The sequence below is a fragment of the Culex pipiens genome, chromosome 1 (genome assembly GCF_016801865.2).
Source record: "Culex pipiens pallens isolate TS chromosome 1, TS_CPP_V2, whole genome shotgun sequence".
NCBI lineage: Eukaryota > Metazoa > Arthropoda > Insecta > Diptera > Culicidae > Culex > Culex pipiens.
The window spans coordinates 89,974,104-89,990,021 of NC_068937.1; the positions used below are offsets into that span (position 1 = coordinate 89,974,104).

The 15,918-nt window shown below is 39.6% G+C and overlaps 1 protein-coding gene across 2 annotated transcripts in view; it reads left to right on the plus strand.

The window, feature by feature from the left end:
* The first annotated feature begins 990 nt into the window (after positions 1-990).
* LOC120421095 (mycosubtilin synthase subunit C-like) overlaps positions 991-15,918 on the plus strand; it is a 36,781-nt gene continuing 21,853 nt past the window's right edge. The window contains exon 1 of one of the 2 annotated variants that reach the window (XM_039584238.2): positions 991-1,478. The gene's annotated coding sequence lies outside the window, so the exon portion shown is untranslated. Of the gene's footprint in view, positions 1,479-5,916; positions 6,325-15,918 lie in introns of those variants that run through there. The other variant, XM_039584239.2, reaches the window with a different exon arrangement.

The window sequence follows — 15,918 nt, forward strand, 5'->3', positions numbered from 1 at the left end:
GAGGAAACTGTAACAACACTATTAATTTTGATATACTTTCAATACATTTATTTATGTACATGAATAAAAACTAAATTCCACAATACTAAAAAATCTCTGATTGTATTCAAGTTCTTGATTCAAGAGAGGCCAAACTCTTCATTCTGTCTGAAGGATTAACCGCGATGGATCTGTAATGCGCAGAAATAAAAATTAAAAAGCTCTCTCCCCGGAAATGATTCTCACGAGAGCGTTGTGGAAAATTACTGAAAAGTAGTGCTTCGCTCACTTACTCGATCGCACTCTCTCTCATTTTTCACGACTGATCATAAATCGTAGAGCATTGAAATGAATTGAAAGAAAATTATTTCAACGGGTTTTCATGGCCTCTTTTAGGGGGTGTTTTGGTCACCGTACTATAGTATTTGAAGCCCTTAACAGAATCAAAACTAAAAATTAGTGTACAGAAATTGATGATCTGGATCTAACCTAACCGAAACCACTCGAAATGTTAAAAATGCCTATCAATATAAAACCCCTGTCCCAATTTACCCCATGTGCCCAAATTCGGGCCAGATGACGGTACTAAGATTCCTATGCATTTATATTAAAGTCGGTTTTGGGAGGACATGATAATTTGTTGATCAAATTATTCAATTAATTCAATTAATTAATTCAAACACAACATGTTTCGTGCATAAGTTTCCAAACACTTATTAACAAAGTTCCTCGCACTTCCTTGAAACAATATTATTCTCTCCCACGGAGCTTTTCGTTCTTAACTCTTTTTCTCAGCACCACCCATCGGATCGTTAGCGCGCGCTCTCTCTCTCCCACTCCCCTCGTGTAAAGATGCTCGGAAAAGCTCTCCTTCGCTTCGGATCGTTGTTGCTGGTAGAGTGGCAGCGTGTTCGTTTGGCGCGAATTGCCTCTGCTCCGTTGCAGTGATGCTCGCTGACCAAAAGTACCCGGCGTCACCGCCAGTCAGCTAGGCTGCCAGCCAGCGCGAGAGGGTCTCATATAAAAGCATCGCCAAGCCGTTCCAGCTCAATTAGTTTGTTTTTAAAATTCCGATCAGAAACACGTACGCACTCGCGCGTTCCCGAGATCAGCCGCGGCCAGAACCATCCAATAGACGACGACTGCGAGGACCTCTCAGCCCATCCCCGAAGCCGTACAGTGATTGGAGTGTGTGTAGAACCCCATAGAATCCCCTGCTGGCCCAAAAAACAACAACAATATCCTCTCTGCAGTACCTCTTAAAGTGGAAAGTGTGAAAATTCATAAATTTGCTAAAAATAGAACAGGAACGTGCAGTGACAGTGACTCAGAATTAAAAAACATAGAAAAAGCTTTCGAAGCTAGTGCGAAAAAAATCTACCTGTTTGCTGCTCAATCCGGAAAAGTGATTCTTGAGTGCTAACCAAGGTGCTATAATCCATACATCATCCAGTAACGACTCTCCTCCCCTGGAAGGACGTCCACTAGGCTTAGCAAATGTAAGCACCCCCTTATTTATCTTCTAAATCGGATTACTACTGACACTTTTGGTGAGAGAATGAACAGTGGATACTATGCAGTAGTGAATGTCAAGTAATTTAAACCAAATTTTTGTGTGAAACTCTTTAAAAATCATACCCGATATCACACGTGATAGTTATTAAAGGCCTAACTTTACAAAACGAGCTACCTAGTGCCAACAAATCAAACTATGCGAAAAGGACATGCCGCCACACTCATCGCTGGAAATCCTTGGGCCAAGACAACACAGAAAAAAAAATGATGGTAATATTCATCAGGAAATGGTGACAGATTTTGTGGCCAAATAAATGATAAATTTTACCCCAGAAAATGATGAATTTTCATCAGTTTTTGATGAATATTCATCAGGTTCACATTTTTGCACATTTTTAATGTAATATTACACAAATAAAGAGGTAATATTCAACCTACCAAATTTTCAACATTCCAAAATTCAACTTTTTTTTTCTGTGAAGAGTGAGCGTTCAAAGCCGTATGCAAACTCGAAAGACATGTGGCAAATCGTTAAGTGAACGTGAAATGATCTTTTGATTTTGTTGCGCTTCTATCCTGAAGTAAGCGAGCGGCGCGTGTAAGGTTCGATGTTTTATGTTTTGCACTGTTCCGTCGTGCATGGGAAAATTGGAACGGACTTGATCGACTTCCTGATGTTTGTAAAGGGATTACATTCTTGTGAAATGGTCAAATTTTTCAGTTCTCACTAGAAATTTCTTTTAATCTGTTTTTGAGAGCATCAAAATATACTTTTTTAAGGGCCCAATATTTTAATTTCATGGCATTTGGTAAAACAAACTATATAATTTCAAGATTACAGTTTGGGCAATAAGCTGGGTGCCACGATATTTCATCCAAATTTGCTCACATTTGAGGTGGCCAAAACATTAATTTTGAGTTCTCCTGAAGTTTTTTTTTATCAAATTCATTCATAAAACGATGTCAAGTTCGATTGTAGCTGATTAATATGCCTTTTTCTCGAGTTTTTATTTATTTATCTGGAATGTTAATTTCATTTCTTTTTATCAAAACTGATAAAGAAGATATTCGAATTCGAAAATTCGGCGATATTTATTCCCTCAAGTCAGATGTCAGGTTCGATTGTACTTGATAGATATGTAACCTTCATTCTTAAGTTTTTTTTTATTTATGTGGAATATTATTAATCTGGTTGCTGGGTTGCTTTAGCCAAAAGGGCCTGGCCATTAGGGCGAATCTTGCCACGTTACAGTGGAATTTAAAAAAGATGCTTGTTCACATTTTTCGCAAAATTACTTGCAGCTGATAAAATTCATTCTTTTTTCATTCTTTTTTACCAAAATTTATTAAGTAGTTATTCCAATTCTAAATTTTATTCCTTCAGCTGTTTACTATTTCGATCATTTCCGGACAAATCAAGAGTCCTGCATTAGGTTTAAAAAAAAAACAAGTAAAAAATATTGTTCTTCTAACCCGATTCTGTTAAGCTACGTAAGCGTAACATTGAATAATTCATTAAAAGTGTTGTATTGACGGTGTTACAATACAGCAATTCCTAAGCAAAAACCAGGAACAAAAAAACTCGGATTGTGCAAAAAAAATGACTGGGATACCTTAGCCAAAAGGGCCTGGCCATTAGGGCGAATCTTACCACATACAAAAAATAGATAACTTCATTCCGTTTCAACTAAGCTCCCCATTCCCAATTAAAATGTATTAATATTTTGAATAGTTTTCTAAAAAATCTATCACCCCATCAACTCTAGAATAAACTTGTCATTTTATAACACTTAGATCAAGCAAATAACAACCAAGCTTAGCAGTTTGTGTACCTTGCCACTTTCATTCATAAAGTGATTGCTCTCATCACGACGAACTGTTTGAGTTGGATTCACACCTGTAGTTCATAAATCAATTTCCATTGCATTGGTGACTCAACACAGTCAGAACAAAACAACACTTCCTCTCAAAGTACTAAGCTAACAACTCTCAACTCTTTAGGGTGAAACATCTATAATTGTACTTTAATTCAAATTACTTTATGGAAAAAAATCATTAAGAAGTCGGTAGCCCACACTTCGAAATGACAATTGATTCTGATCACATCGTCTCGCGAGTGACTAATACTTTTTCCGCAATAATTTTGCGCAGAAATTCGTAGAATGTCGCGGCGTCCAGCTTCGCCAGATCAAATCACCGGGGTAATTAATCAACGATTACAACGGTTGCAAAAAAACGTAATACGATAAAAGGTTCAGCTGATTCATACAACCTGAGTTACGATCGGGCGAACCATCTGCGGAAATGGCAAGTGTTGCATGCCGGAGCGCGAATTTTGCTAGTTCAAAAGTTAGTTCAGATTGCTGGTATGTACTAATGTATCTTAAGAAAGAAATAAAGATTCATGCAATAACTGCCAACAACCAGTTCGGAAAAAAAAACAAGAATCCAGTTTTACAAAATACAAAGAATTCCAGATATACCAAGAAGTCCTTACTTTACCTCTGGAAAAAAGAAGAAATGAACCAAAAAATCAAAGCAATCCACTTTAACGACCCCCAGGTCTTTTGTGGTCTCTGTTGCAAGTTTCTGCTCATTTCTAGGCGTCCGTAGGTTTTGTGTGGTGAGTCACCCAAAACCTCTTTTACGCAAATGGACCGACGTTTTACTTCCCCATCCGATAGAAGGCCAGGAGGATAATGAGCCAATAATCTGCAATATTGCATCAGCCAAGTCCTATACCTTAACTGGCATCGTAAAAGGAAAATGTCAAGTTTTTTAATAAAGAACAAAAAAACAGTGCAATTATGTTTGCTTTGCACTGATTGCCCACGTTTTAAGAAGAGTTGATTGAATAAGCGTAAATTTACCTGAAATGTAATTTGTTATTTCATTTCATTCCTTTAATTACAACAGATTTATTTTGACAAGGCTGTCTTAAAGTCTTGGCAAAGCTTCATTAGAATATTTCAAATAAACTTTAATGATTAGCTTGAACTTTTGCGATAATTCTATGTGGTCCTGTTCAGTACAATACAATCGGTTCAGATCAAACAAGTTTAGGATGATTTTATTGATTGGGGAAATCCCTAACCCTTGACGTATACTCACATTTAAACGGAAAAGATGTATATCTCGATTGGAACTTCCCAACTCTAGTTCTTTTCCATCATCGACCACAAAACTGTCACCGATCCCTTCCAGCAAACAGTCATATGTACCTAGATCTCTCCCGCCCACAAGTTCCATCAACATCTGCGAAATAAACAAATCGTTGCAATTACCATACAACGACGTCATAAATCCGTCATCCCAAGCACCCACCGTCGAACGCAGTTAACATTTCAATTATCCAATTACAAGCTGTGTAGAACCTTTCCGTCCGTTGCTCCGTACTTGCCATAGAACAGAGCGAGCTTATCGGCTGACCAGTGCCGTGGATCTGTTCGTATACTGAACTTCCCGAGCGGCAAAGAAAGCCGGTCTCGAGAAGTTCGCACGCCACACCACAGCCGAACCCGGCAGATCTTCGTGATCTGAGCCTGTGCGAAATCGCGTTCAACCTGGCAGCTGGCTGGTCGTTGTTCCTATGTAGAAGCAATCCATTAAGTTTGCGTTGCCGGCCTGTTGGCGTGCGATTTTACATGCAACTCTCGTGCACAAATCATTGATTGTTGTTTTCCAGAATAAAACGAGCGATTCCTGCAAACGGCCGCTTTGTACACACGACGTAAGAATTTGAAAATTATTGGTTGTAATCGGTGTTTTTGCGATGTTTGTACCCGGGAACAACAGATGAGTGTTGTCTTGTGACTCATGAAATGTCGGGTATTGCATAAGATGTTTGTCGCTAGGATATGTTTGTCGGCGTGATGTTGAACTAGCTTTTATTTTTTGTTAAATTTTCGAGTATTCTTCTAAACTGAAGAGCCTGAATGGTCGTATAAGGTGAGTCCTCGACCATTCGAGATCCGAATTTATGATTTTAAAATTGCGTTTTTTCCCATTAGAAGTTGAAGAATTTTCTGAATAACCTTCATTTTGAAAATGAGTAGATAGTAGATGCATGCAGACGTGCATCCGCTCTAACTCCTCTTTTAGAAGAACTTGTCTGGATGCATGTGCCCTAAGGTATACTGAAAAGAATCCTGCTTTTCTGTTTGGTAGTCAAGCTGTATTGATGATCCCAAAAAAAATCCGTTTGAATTCCTCTCCCAGTCGTACAAAACCGTGACTCAAAGTCAAGATCTGCAGTGCAGATTCTGCTCCGAACTACATTCTGGCACAATAGTTCGTTCCCACCCCTTGTCAGTCACTCCGCACACCATCACACGGAGTAAGTGAGAACATCTTCATAAATATTTCAAACGATTGGAGAAATTGTTCGTCCGGCAACTGCGCCAACATTTGCGCCATTCAAGTGTCAGACGCGATCACGAATAGTCGTCAACGGTCAAGTTAAGCAAACCGAACGCGAAATATTTAGCCAAAATTCAGTCCGCAGGGAGCGTTTAACGATCTACTCTGTAAAGGGTCAAGGCAATGTTTTCGCGGCTAATGTGACGCGAATTTAGAACGGTCCCAGAGAACAAAAACGTGTTTCAAGAAATTAGATACAAGAGTGCAGTGAAGCGCGAGCAACCAGCAAACGAGCCACATTAAGTAATTGAATCTGACCGCAGGATTGATTGGCCAAAATAAACCTCAAAGTGATCTCCAGAACAGTCCTCGGACACGCAATATTCTGCACGCCGCAGTTGATGGTTTTGACGAAGCGACGGGGTTCCTCAGTGTGTACACAGCTTGATTGATCCTTCCAGAAGCGTCACCGTAAGTCGCTATAGTGTGCTCCTTTTAAGCGTTCAGGGTTCTCTACGTCAACAGCCAATTTATCATTGAACCCCTGCTGCTGCAGTTGTTCGTAGTCCTCCCGTAACGTGAACACCAGACACCGGAACGCAGACCTCTTAAACTGAACTAATTTATGTGGAGTGGTTGATCATTTCCAGTCACAGAGAACCAACAAGTGCCCCCTAGGAAGAACATTGTCTAGAGTACGAACGAATTGCTAGCTCGAAAATGTTCTCCACTGACCAAATGCGGGGTGGTGTGCTTAGTAAGCGTTCTAACAGCAATCAATAATGCATACCTGAGACCTACAAGTGCAATCAGGCGTAATTGCTCCCGGGTATTGCAAATCAGTGCAATTATAAAACCGGGCTTACTGACCATTCCTTGGTAATAATGGTGCATAGAACCTGTGGCAGCTCTGAAGCGCTTAGAACGGAGAGGCAACATTCTGGTCTATTGGCAACCAGCAAGGGATGCAACCAGGAGTAAATTAATAAAGCCCGGTGGGTGTAACTAATGTCCGTTTCATGGCGTGGTCCGACGGTCACCTTGTCATGAGGAATTACTATAATCTATTATTATATCGACATTACAGTGGATAGTCACTCCCGCTCCTGCGGAAACCGTAGACACACAGCGTTGAGGCTTGACGGACATTGTTTGATTTTTAAACCTGTCTGGTTTAAATATAACTTGTCAAAATACCGACCTGGTGCTGATAAACTTAACTTCCGACAAAAGACGTATCCTTGCAAAAGGCTAAAACTGTATGTAAGTAGTATAAATAGTGTTCTGAAAAAAAAAAACCATAAATACAATACCTTGCTTGATCGTGTTATAATAGGTTTTCCTTCAATTTTGTTCAGAATCGCTGAGGATCCCTTTGACTGTGTGTAATAATATTAACGATACGATAAAATGTAAATGAAAATATGTAAAATTTAAAAGCCCACAAATCTGCTGATATTGCTGGGAGAACCTCCAGCATCCATTGAATCTTCTTTTTAAGAATTAATCGATGGAGGCGCTTGGTTTCTTAGTGTAAACAAATTTAAACTTAAATACGTGATCTTTGATTGTCTTACTCCCAAGAAAGATATCGTCTGCTTCCTACATTTAAGTGATTTAATTATTAGTGTATTTGGTCATATGAGGAAGGTTTCAAACAAAATCAAGCAGCTTATTTGCATTATCCATGGAGTAATTATTTTTTGCAAGTCATCAGCCGGTGCATGCATTCTTTTTTGCTCCATGCACCGTCAAAGCACGCTTTCAAACCAATTGGCAGCCAAGCTTCATCAATCGTTTGCGCCCAAATTAAGCTCAACGAGATTAATCAAACAAACAAACCACTCAAGCACTCAATTCACCTGTTAGAGCCCAAACACTTCCGAACCTGCGTGTGTGTGAGAATGCATCTCAAACGACCGCCAGACTCCAACCAACCGATTCATTAATTGAAGCTGGCTGGGTCGCCAAAAGTGCCATTTCGCACACGATGCCAAACCAAGAAACGGGTTGCAAAAGAGACCAAACTCGCGGTGGGGCAATGCTGATCAAAGTATAGAACTTGTCGAGAGCCATAGCCATAGGACCATGCCGTCTACCGTCGTCGGCGGATTCTCTCATACGTGTGTTTCAGTATTTGTTCGCAATATTTGCCAAACCACACCACGTTATTAAATTAAGTGTAATTGACGCCGGTCAAGTGAGTGGAACCGTATTGTCGTCAACAAGTGGTTTGAGGTTAGGTTAGTTCCATCTTTTGTACGAATGATCATTGTGTTTTCGTAGCTGACAGATATAAGAAATTTAGAACTGTAACATTATTCAGAAAGACAAAACTCGGTTTACATATTAAAACAGTAGTGTGATAGCATAGCATAGCATAGCATAGCATAACGGGTCTGCACCACGCTGTAGGGGGTGCCACAATGGTCAATTCAATATTCTTAGACAATTTGATTGCTGCCCGGTACAACCAAGAATATCTAAGAACGTAAATTTCCACACTGTGCTCCAAGGCTACGCCCATACAGTCCCGTGGGGATTTGGGAGGGGATGTTTTTGTTGTTTAAAAGTTTTAAAAGTGAACGGAATATTTTTGGGAGGTTTGGAATGGGGGTTAGGGGAATTTCGTCGGGCCGATGAAAATGGTTGAGTGCGTAATGTATTTAATGATTTGAATGTTTGTAAGTGTAAATGTGAGTCTGTAGTGTATTATCTAATTAGCATATAGTTTTGTAATAATGATAAATAATAAATACAGTGGACTCTCTCGTTGTCGATATTGAAGGGACCGTCGAGAGCGGGAGTTATCAAATTATAGAACGAAAAATCAAAGCAATCTATTTGAAGGGACTGAAAAATTTATTGACAGCTGGAGCAATATTGATATCGAGAAGATCGACAGCCAGAGAGTCCACTGTATAATAAATATAGTAAATAAAATAAATATAATAAATACAATCAAGATGATTCCAGGAAGCTGTAAAAAAAACAGTTATTTAAAATATAAATGCTCCAGATGGTTCCCATGCTGTTTTTGAAAGTTTCGTTAATTTAAGCAATTTGATCGTATATGGTATGAGGAGATGGTATATTACAGGAAAGGAATAGGATAACGCATAATAAGAACATTTAAATAAATCATATAGTGAGTAGACAAATTTACATGTAGACATTTAATTTAAAATAATTCCACGAAGCTGTAAAAAATGAAAATAGTTTTAAAACTAATACTCCAGATGGAAACACAAATAAAACAACAAAGACACAAGAATCCTAACACGCGGCTTCGCACCTTCCACATAATTCGACATGAACACGATCACGAATACAGCACAAAAAGAACGCCACAAAAATCCATCTTCCCGGCGCTGCTGCTAACACGATAATGACGCGCAATAATATTCATTAGCACAATGACCCCCCTCACCGCATGCATGATATGAACACGATCACGAATACAGCACAAAAAAAAACGCCACAAAAATCCATCTTCCCGGCGCTGCTGCTAACACGTACATATTAAAACAGTAGTGTGATACACAAATACATGAAAAAGGAAAAGTTGTCATTATCTTACGTAAGTTTGCTCTGTTTACATCTTGTTTAGGAAAAACCACAAAACCCAATCACAAGATCTTGATCTCACGATTCAGGATCTATTGAATAACTTTGTATCGAGCCGTAATAGTTATAGGTGAAATCATTTTTGATTCCAAGCTCTAAATTTTTATTTTCAATGATTATTTCCCCAAGTTCTTACACTTTTTACAAAATCGGCACTTTTACCACTAATGCGATTATATTAAACATCAGTGAATAAAAAACATATTGCTTGAGATTTCTTCGAAGTGTTGTAAGGGAATCATGTAACCCTTAATATTTTTTAAGATAGCGCAGGCAAGGCATATTTATACCACCTTTGTTGCACATTTATGAGTCACAGAAAATATTTAAAATTGCATATTTATTAGCATTCCTCAACTTTTTCTTTAAAATATTGTTTATTGTTTAATTAGAGTAACGGTTGACAGTATTTTTTAATCGAACACATCAACCGATATAATATATTTTTTACATCAACAGTTCCAGGAGGTTTAACATTACTAGAACTAGAGGTGGGCAAACAAAAGAGCGAGCCGCTCAAAGAACCGGTACCGTAAACTGGGGTCAATCGGGACACATGGGGCGAATTGGGACAGCAGTTTTAACCATGTTGGAGCACAGTATTTTGATTTTTCTGGTTGGTTTCGGTTAGAACAGACTCAGGCCAACAAAATGTGTACATCCATTTCCAAATTTGAAAGCTTTAAGTGCTCTAAAAACTGCTGTCCCTATTCAGACTGTAGTCCCGATTCACCCCAGATTACGGTACATTAAAAAGAGCGAATAAACCATGGCTCACAAAAAAGAGCCGTGGTTCTTTTTGAAACGCCCGCGGTCTTTTGAGAGAACCGTTCCAAGATGGACAGATTTCCAAACTTCTATATTTCTTTATTTTAAAAATATACATTAGGGTGGGTACGTTTTCCATAAAGTTCTCGGATCAAGTTTTAGTATGGTTCCCCTTGTAGGGCATGCCCATAGGGACTTTCATGCCAAATATCAGCTCATTTGGTTGTAAACTGGCTGCGCGCATCAGGGTTAAAGTTTACATGGGAATTACTATGGGAAATTGGAACTTTTTGTTCAAACGCTCCAACAGGTCTGGGAAAATCACGCGCCAACTTCTAGTATGGTCAGGCCTATAGGGAATGGTCTGGAGAACACTTTTCATCAACGGTTTTCCCTCAAAAAGCATCAAATTTTCCTTAGCATGCTATGAAAGCTTGATGAACACCGCGACGCCATACGTCATGGTTGCTATGCAAAGATTCTGAATTCGACTAAATAATATCAGGATTACTCGAAATGATCATTTTCTAGTTAAAAGAAGGTTTGCAATTAAATATTCCAGCCGTTTCTCACCCAAATATTTTGAACCTTTCAAAATGCCTAACATGGAAAATTTCACCAAAAAACTAGTTAATAGCCTAAAGATTTTAGAGAAAAAAATCTCTTGGTTTGGCATTTCAAGACTTCATCAATAAAATCAGAATGTTGAAAAGAATTCGCAGTTAAAACAGCATTTTCATCAAAATTTTGAAAAAGAGTGAAAGAGCCGCTCTTGTTTATGAGCGAGCGGAAATGAGCGGCAACTAAAAAAGAGCAGTTTTTCCCACCTCTAACTAGAACAAATGTTCAACAAATGTATTGTTGCACCGGACTATCGTATTTATCAGTGCTGTTAAACGTTTAGATTAACGACGTTTAACTTAACGGAATCGTTAAGAGTTAACATAAACGTGAACGCGAACGGAGCCTACGTTGATCTTGACTTTAACGTGAACGGAGCACGTTAATTAACGTCGTTAATTAACGCGTTGATTAACGCGTTAATCTTTGTGAGGCCCCGACTTTGAGGGCCTGTATCTCCCAAACGGTAACATCTAGCGGGTTACTTCCAGTTGCATTTTTGGGGCATTAACTGTGACTATGAGTTCCCGGTGAGGTAATTTGTTCAAAGTGGCCACCAGTTCCGGCAACCCGGAACATCCGTCAAGCATGTTTTTAAAAGTTTTTGTCGTTCAATCGTCATTTGAGCCAATGTTATGAGACGTTGTTTGTAGTACATAGGTATACTGACTATATTGGGTCAGTTCAGGGTATCTGTGGCCACTCCGGAACCGATTCCATGGTACCACGCAAATGGTTCCGACGATTGTGATATTCAAAAGTCGACCTGTTGCTTATCAAACTTCGTCAAATTGAAATCATTAATAATCCATTATCATGCCGGTGCCCTTTGACCCCATCGGACCACTCCGGAACCGGTTACCGGTGGCCTCGGAGGAAGTGTACTGAGTATAGAAAAAGTCCTTTCATGTGACATATCAAACTTCATGAAATTGAAAATTATAACCAACGAAGGCCAAACTGACGTCATCAGGGTTGATCCTTCCGGAATCGGTCACTGGAGGCCACAGTGCTTCCCCCTCCCCCCTCTCGCTTCTCCTGCATCATAGATAAAGTGCCGACGTCTTATGAAGAATTTTATGTTAATAAAAATATATATTAGCTATACACTGGTATTGGTTGGCTGGTTTTAAAATCATCGACAGAACATTCAGAAGTGGTTCCATAACGCAATCTGGGAGGCCTTGAACTAAAAATTAGGCAAATTTGACAATTGACGTAATAAACAGCAACTACTGGCTCTCTGATCGGGTTTCCATGGTAACCGGCGAGAGTGTCAAACCTGTACAATTCAGCTGGTTAATTGGCCTACTTGGATACAGTGCAATGGGATTTCAACTGCGTACCATCTTGTAGCCTACTAATTGCAAGCGCACTGAAGTTTAAAGACGGGTCAACAGGAACCAATACAAAAGTGCATCGGAAATATTTCCCGAATAATATAAAAAATCTTCATACTGAATCATAAGGCACCGACATGCATCTAAGTGGTCATAACTTTCAATTTCATGAAGTTTGATATGTCACATGAAAGGACTTTTTCTATACTCAGTACACTTCCTCCGAGGCCACCGGTAACCGGTTCCGGAGTGGTCCGATCGGGTCAAAGGGCACCGGCATGATAATGGATTATTAATGATTTCAATTTGACGAAGTTTGATAAGCAACAGGTCGACTTTTGAATATCACAATTGTCGGATCCATTTGCGTGGTACCATGGAATCGGTTCCGGAGTGGCCACAGATACCCTGAACTGACCCAATATAGTCAGTATACCTATGTACTACAAACAACGTCTCATAACATTGGCTCAAATGACGATTGAACGACAAAAACTTTTAAAAACATGCTTGACGGATGATCCGGGTTGCCGGAACTGGTGGCCACTTTGAACAAATTACCTCACCGGGAACTCATAGTCACAGTTGATGCCCCTAAAATGCAACTGGAAGTAACCCGCTAGATGTTACCGTTTGAGAGATACAGGCCCTCAAAGTCGGGGCCTCAAAAAGATTAACGCGTTAATCAACGCGTTAATTAACGTGCTCCATTCACGTTAAAGTTAAGATCAACGTAGGCTCCGTTCGCGTTCACGTTAATTTTAACGATTAACGGACGCGTTAACGTTAATTAACGTTTAACAGCACTGGTATCTTGCATAAATAGTATTTATGCAAGATACTGTAAAACGGGACCGTGGTGTAGGCGTAAGCGCGATTGCCTCTCACCCAGTCGGCCTGGGTTCGATACCAGAAGGTCCCGGTGGCATTTTCGAGACGAGTTGTCTGATCACGCCTTCCGTCGGACGGGAAGTAACTGTTGGCCCCGGACTAACCTAAATAGGTTAGGTCGTTAGCTCAGTCAAGGTGTAGGAGTCGTCTCCCTGGGTCCTGTCTCAGTGGAGTCGCTGGTAGGCAGTTGAACTAATAATCCGAAGGTCGTCAGTTCGAATCCCGGGGTGGATGGAAGCTAAGGTGTAAAAAGAGGTTTGCAATTGCCTCAACAATCAAGCCTTCGGACACTTAGTTTCGAGTAGGAATCTCGTAATCGAGAACGCCAAGGCAATGCTGTAGAGCGAATAATTTGATTTTATTTGATTTGAAAATATTTCATTTTTGCATTAAACCCTTAACACCAAAACTCCCAAGCTCGAGAATAAGGGGGCAATTTTTGCACATATTTTTGCAAAATAAGAAAAAACAGACTTCGTAGATTTAAATGCAAGAGATTAAAATATTTGGGTACAATTTTTAGAAGACGAGTAAAAAAACAATTTAAATTTAAATTGTTGATAATATAAACCCACACACAAAAAAATATTTCCGAATGTTACATCATTTAGGATGTAACACTTTTGCACGTCATTAAACATTTAAATTTAAATGGAATTTGATGTAAATTTGCAACAAATTATACGTAAAAACATGATTTTACGTGTGATTCAACCGTTTACGTCGAATCTCAAGTTTACATCAACTGAGTTTACATGTGATTCATTTTTTCCGTGTCGAGTAAATTCACATATTTTTTTCTGTGCATACCTCCTTTTCCTTAAACTTACGAATTTTAACGAAACTCGAAAGAATGTTTCCTAGTTTGTAAATGTAGTGGGATGACTGTACGCATTTTTAGTTCTTTGTTTGATCTAACTGACCGAGCCACGTAGCCCAGTGGTAACGCTTCCGCCTCGTAAGCGGTAGATCGGGGTTCAAATCCCGGCTCGGACCAACACAACTGGTGATCTTTTCCATTCTGGATTCGATTGCTTAGTAAAGGGAAGGTAGTGTATCGTCACAAACTGGACCTTATCAAGACACCTTAGGAAGACCGCTTTGTAAATGCCGGCCCCGATACTCTTCACGGGTGTTCCCCTCAGGAACAGGGAAAGATTTACTTTACTTTGATCTAACTGAAACAAACGTTAAACCTTTTTAAAAAAAACACATAAACATATCGCTCAACGAGTCCTCTATAGTAGCGTTGCCTTCCAACATATCTGTGTAGCCTTCCAAGCACCACCTCTAAAAAAAAGCTTTATTTTGCCACCAACAAGCAGCCAAATTTGCGAGATCTGCACAACCGTGAAGCAATTTGGTGCTTTTTATTATGGCATTTATCCATTCTACCGTGACCGTTGGAAGTTTCGCGAGTTCGCACCTTCTTGGAGTCGATGGTTTTGGGGAGACTACGTAAACAAAAAAATGTTTTTTTTTCTGTTATCAATAATTAATGAACCAAACTGCAACATATGGTTAAAAAAATATAGGTAATGAACACTAATATTTGGTCCATCAACGTAACAAAGCGTGGCAGGAAGTTGGACGTTTTAAGCTCAAATCTGGTTGACCTTGTCTGGCTAGCACAAGTGAAAGGACTTCCTATGTTGACTAAGCATGTAGTGATGAGTTGTAAATCCACTGTTACCGCACGCAACACGGTATTGTTGATCGTGGTTTCCATCAAAAAGATTTAATTAAATTAGAATAACATTAATTAGAAGCAGATGATCTCTACTCAAAATCTCGATGATAAAGGAAATGTCCATGACTAAATAAGCTATGTTTATGAGTCATGCTTTCTAGAACGGTAGTTTCTCAAAACCAATATATCGCAACAATGTATTAACCGGTAACTGGTAATAATTGTCTTTTCCAGGCAATCGCGTTGCAACATCGTGTTTAAATTAATTAAAAACATGTTTAACATGATACAATTCACTCAGGAAAACGAAAACTATTGTGTTCAACATGTTTACTTTGACACAGATTGGTGGCAATAGCCAAGCTGCGGGGCAATAATTCAATCAAATTAATTAACCTGTTCTTTTCCTCCGATTTGCAACAGCTGCTGTTAATCAATTACACTCAGACCACGATTGTAGTTCCGATCTAATCTCAAACTATTTACTGGCCGATGGATGGAAAAATAACGTCGCGCGGAGGGCTTAATGGTGAACTAAGCGATTGTCGAAACGGTAGTCCACTCCCTCTGTACTCAACTTAATTCCACTGTAATCGCGCAATGCTCTTTGCCTGCGCTGAGCAATTCAATCTGATCCCATTTTCTAATTAATATTCAACTTCCTCATTACAATCATTCAACCGCACCGCACACGACAACACAGAATACTTCGGAAATACTCTCTCTCTCTCTCTCGCTATCTCTCTCAATAATGGACATCATCCGCAAGTCATACCTTAGTACGGCGCGCAGCAAAATAGTCACCCCACCATGTTTGGATTAGAATCTAGAAATGATCAACCAGCTCGATAAGATTGCCAATCGGCGCCCGCGGTACCAAATTAATCAAAGCTGCTTGCTCTTCCGACGTCTCCTCAGCAATAGCAAATAGCAATTAGTCACGATTACACAACAGGTGAATTGACCTTAAAAAATGTAAACACGCGGTCGGACATCAAGTTCAGCGGGTTCACGGCGGCAGCGGCGGCGGGCGCGGACTCTGGCTACCGTTCGATGATGATTGCACTAGCTGCATGAACGGTTGTTGTGCGTGACTGTTCGAATGTTGGCAGTTCAATGACATAAAGT